Below are 4,980 nucleotides of genomic sequence, written 5' to 3' on the forward strand. Positions count from 1 at the left end.
TATTTTTAGGTTTTAAAAAAGAAAAACAAAACTGATGCAAAAAGAATGGAGACATTTTCTCCTATGGGATGTAAATGTTTGTGGAAAAGCACACAGTTCAAAACCTAATGACAGGAGGACTGAAACAGACGTGACGGGGTCAGAACAAAGTGGACTCTGTTGTGTGGAAGCAGCTTCTAAACAGATGGATGAAGCTGAAGTTTCACCTGGAWCTGAAACACTTTCAAGGCATTTTCTCTCATTTTCATTTCATATCTTGTTCAAAACTTGCTGCAGCCTATTATCGTGAGTGGAAAAGCAGGAAGTCTGGACAGAGCTGCTATTAATGTACAAACTGTTGGATTCCCTCAAATTGCTAATCATTTGTCAAATTATGCCGACTCTGTCCGCTTAATATGACTGCAGAACGTCAGATTGGTGGCAGGTAGGTGAACTTAAACATGACACACACTTTTCCACTCAGTCTGCTCCATGTAAAGCAGCCCACCAGGCTTTAATTAACATGTCTTCATATTAAATTGGTTTCCATACATCAGCGTCTGGCTGTGCTGCCRGGAGAAAACCTCGGATTGCATTAAAAAGCGTATAATGTTGCACCCAAAGCTATGACCTCGATTCTGACCTGAACCAGCAAACTATTGTATTTCCCTCCCTCAGCAGAGCAACTACCATTGATCATTATGCAGATTTCACAAGAGGTACAAAATGGTCATTTATCTCTATAAAAAAACAGCACATTGAACAAGGTTTCAGTAACTGCTGGGCTTAGTGATCTACAGAGAAAACATTGGATAACAGCTGGCAGTATGAAGTAGGAAGGATTTTTCTGTAACCTAAGAGCTCGATGTAAACTCCATGTCCTCTTTAATGTTTAAATRAACCTGTTAATGGAAGTTCATTTTTGTTCAACCTTTCTGTATCTCATCTAGACATTTTTATTGAGGATGGTTTTTGGCTAAAATGATACCAAATGCCTTCTTTTYTTTTTTTTTTTATAAAAAACWGATTTCACATTTAKAATAAAATATAAAGAGGTAAATTAAATATAAAAGGTGTTTTTCACCAGCTTTTCTAAGGGAGGTGCGTGAAATGCTATGCAAGGTCACCATGTTATTTATTATAGCTAAAATGTTATTAAATTTATCTAGATAAAGAACTTGCTTTCAATGCTAATTTCAGTTATGACCTATGAAAATCATGTGCTTTTGGGCTCAGTAATTAATTTGGACATGGACAAACATTTTAATTGAATTATCGGCCAAACCCAGTGATTAGAGATTCAGCCCACGACGACCAACATGATAATCCTACAAGCTGTTTCCTGAACAATTATTTCTCTGTGCAGAGCATTATCTGTGGGTCTATGTGCTGAACGTACAGTCAGGATCAGAGAGACACCAACATGCTGCTTCTGTCATGGCTGCTTAAACCTCAAGTCATCTGTTTGAATGAATGATTCTCATACTGAACAGGAGACTTTAAGGAATTATTTGTACAGTTCTTTTACCAATAGGAATTAGGATACACATTTAAAGAGGGAGTATTATGTAAAATTGACTTTTATATAATCTTTTATTGTTATTCCCTCATCCGAAACATACCTGGAGTGTTGCTTTGACTCTGTCATGCATGTTTGAGAAATACTACTAATACTAATCTCCATGGCAACCACTCAGAGTGCAGATAATGAGCGGCATAACTGAGCCACTAAGTCTTTGTGGCCAAATAGCTCCTCCTTAGTGTCTTCTGATATGGGGAAATTTTTATACCATAATCCAAGAGCACATATTATTGGTCTGAATGCAGGATTTCATGTCTTTTGTTCTCAAAACTTTTAATACTTTTGCTAACATTTTCATTTTAACAGCAGAACTTCATGTCTTTCTTCTCAAAACGTGTAACACTTGTACTCAAAACGTCTCCYGGCGCTCGCACTGGGTTTGAGATTGAAGACTTAAACTGCAGAGGTTTTTGAATATTCGAAGTACTGAAGTAAAGCAGTTTGTATTTACAAAAGTGAAGAACATTTGACTCCTGATCCAGATTGTGGTCAACGTGAATCTGTTCGGTAMAATAAGTYTTGGTAATTTATCTGTGTCTGTTTAGATCCAGATTTTACTGAGGTGCTGAMGTATAGCTTCGAATCCATGGCTGGAAATTCACTGACTTCTAAGTTTTAGAGTGTTCTCAGGAGAATGGTGGCCCCGATAAAGATAAAAAAGGATCAAGCCCAAAACATCAAGGTTCTCCATTTCCTCATCTCTCCAGCCAAACAGAGGGAGGTGACAGGGGACTCCAGGATTCCTTGAACACATTTTTATTTTGTTGGCTCTAGTGGCCTTTATTTGAAAGTAGTCTGACGGGAAAGAGGGTAAAGAGAGAGAGAGGAAAAACATGCGGCAAATATCACCAGACCAGGAATCGAACCTGCAACTASCACCACAAGGACTGAAGGCTTCATACGTGGGTTGTGCTTTGCCCCTGTGCCGCCACAGCTCCCCTCCTGCAACACATTTTTGAAATATGGGCATCTCCGGTCACAGAAAGAGGTTAGATAGGTACAGCACTAACAATGAAAAATAAAAGCACTTTGGAATATTAATACACATTCAAAATTCTGTGTGATAATTGTGTTTGAGTATAACTCCAAGGTATTTGTCTGAAAAATCATGGGCATTAAAGAGGTAGGCAGAACATGTAAAGAGAGGAAAGAGTCCGGAACTGGATGGAGCGCTCACCTTTCAGGATGACTGAAGAAAGAAACACTGGAGCGATGTCAGGTCAGGTTTCTGACCTTGGGCCCCAGGAGAACATTGACCTAAACACAACAAGCATCAAGAGATGTGAAGACAAGAATTCACAGTTTTTACTTTATTACTTTTGCTAGTTATAGCCGATAATGAGCTGTTTGCATACAACATGGAGTACATTAATGGAGATCTATCATGTTAGTGATAGTGCTCATGCTAATGCTTACATTTTAACTTAAAGTAGCATTTTAGCTCATTTTGATATAAATGTAACAAACTAAATTGCCTAARCTGATGTTAGTCAGTAGCATAGTGACTTTACGCTAAAGTATGGTGGAGTTTGTGGTTGCATGTGACAAAATATGAAAAAATGCAATGGTTATTAATGCTTTTGTAAGGCAGTGAGTGCTAAACCAATGACTACATTGGTTGCTTAGTTTACCAGAGGGAGCAAAAAGGAAAAAAAAAAAGTCTTGATTTCATTCCTCTGAGTTTCACAGACAATTGGATTTTTGAGCAACCCATGCCAATTAAAAGTACAACAAAGCTTCATTCCTAAAAAATACTCAGCCTGCACAGTCAGACCAAACTCTGCAGCCTTATAATATCTTCAGGTGAGCAGCTTAACAAGCCGGCCAAATGTCAGCGTGGCCTCCTAATCAATTCCCCCATCACGCCTCCTTAATCTCATAATGCAGACCATGATGAGCACCGATTAACTGTGAAAACTTCCCTAATAGGTCAGCTGACAGATGTCTGCAGGAGTTGCATGGTGCATCCAGATGACGGGGGGATAGGGGAGTGTAAATCTGTCACCCCTTCCTTTCCCTGCAAACCTTGAGGCTCATAAATGGGGAAGCCATGAAGCTCGGGCCCTCCAGGGATCCCATTAAATCCACACACATGGTGCATTTGGCCATTTTCTCCCACAATCAGCAAATTCCAAGTGATCCCCTCTGGTCACCAGCAGCCAACGTGCTGCCACTCATCAGAAACAGAGCGCAAACGCTCGGCTCCATCCACTCAACTAAAACTGTATCTCTTTGAGGTCGCTCTAACTTTAACATGAAGTTTGGCGTTATCTCTCCCCCTGCAGAGCTATTGAGATTGTTCAGATTTGCTGACAGCCATTAGTTTCTCCAGTAACTGTCCTTCATGGTCTCAGGCTATCCCTGAACTTTAGTCGAGTTAGCCTTACCTGAGTCTGTTGGGAAGAAATCATTTGTGTTTTTCTAATTTTTGTTTTTGCAGGGGTTGATGTAGAAATATTTACCTTGGGGGCAAGGGAGTGGCAAGAGGCAGGGGGGCGATGCTGGAACTCCTAAGTGAAGAATGAGAAAATTCCACCACCAGATGTAAATAGAGGCAACAAAAAAAGACACTAAGCATTTTATTGTATCACCATCTGCATTTCAACAAATGTGTGCAGATCTTTGTCTGTATTCTGCTGAAAAAACAGWGTTTCTGAATTATGGTGTTTTCCTGAAATAAGACATGAAATGAAAATCACATGTAAATAAGCTTGTTCTCGCAAGAAGACATTAACAATCACGGCAGAAATGGATATAAACACTTACATGAGATATATTCAGAAATCAGCCATGATTGGCTCATCATCTATCAGCCAATCAGAGAAGATGTCAGCCTCTTGGTCAGTCATTAAACTGATAAGCTCTGCCCACTTGGTAGTGGCTATGTACGAGGTCTTTTGGGGAAACTGTAGTCACTAATTTTACATGAGAACTATGAATTCAACACATTGGAATTACACAACTTTTTATGAACTGTGATCCTATGGGAGCTCTGGTGGAGTCAGCTGCACATTGTCTGAAAAACAAACAAAAAAAAAAACTACATCATCCTGCTACCACTTCCTGTCTTCTTCGTAGTTTTCGCCAGTAGTAGCATCCCACTTTGATCATGTGACTTGTGTGATGCAAAAAAGTGTTTCCATTGCAGTTTTGCTGTTAAATCAATTCTGGAAAACCATTTCATCCTGATCCTAACACGACAACTTCTTACAGAGAAACACGTGTACTTTCAAAATTGATGKGTTTCTATTAAGTAAATTTATTTATTGTAATTTCAAGTTGTGCAATTTTATGGTTAATGGAAACACAGTTTCCATAACCATTTGTCTTAGAAAAAAACAAAGACAAGTTTTAATTATAAATGCACTAAATTTTGTCATTATTTGACTTTTTTCCAAATACAAATATTTGAGAAAAAA

The 4,980-nt window shown here is 38.8% G+C and overlaps 1 long non-coding RNA gene across 1 annotated transcript; it reads right to left on the bottom strand.

Moving 5' to 3' along the window:
- Positions 1 to 1,890: 1,890 nt before the first annotated feature.
- On the bottom strand, positions 1,891 to 4,580 carry LOC103467112 (uncharacterized). Its single transcript, XR_534035.2, has 3 exons — positions 4,024 to 4,580; positions 2,739 to 2,818; positions 1,891 to 2,503 (listed from the first exon to the last, which is right to left on the bottom strand). It is a non-coding gene; the product is annotated as an uncharacterized LOC103467112 (long non-coding RNA).
- Positions 4,581 to 4,980: the final 400 nt, after the last annotated feature.

The sequence above is a fragment of the Poecilia reticulata genome, linkage group LG7, assembly GCF_000633615.1.
Source record: "Poecilia reticulata strain Guanapo linkage group LG7, Guppy_female_1.0+MT, whole genome shotgun sequence".
In the NCBI taxonomy this organism is placed as follows: Eukaryota; Metazoa; Chordata; class Actinopteri; order Cyprinodontiformes; family Poeciliidae; genus Poecilia; species Poecilia reticulata.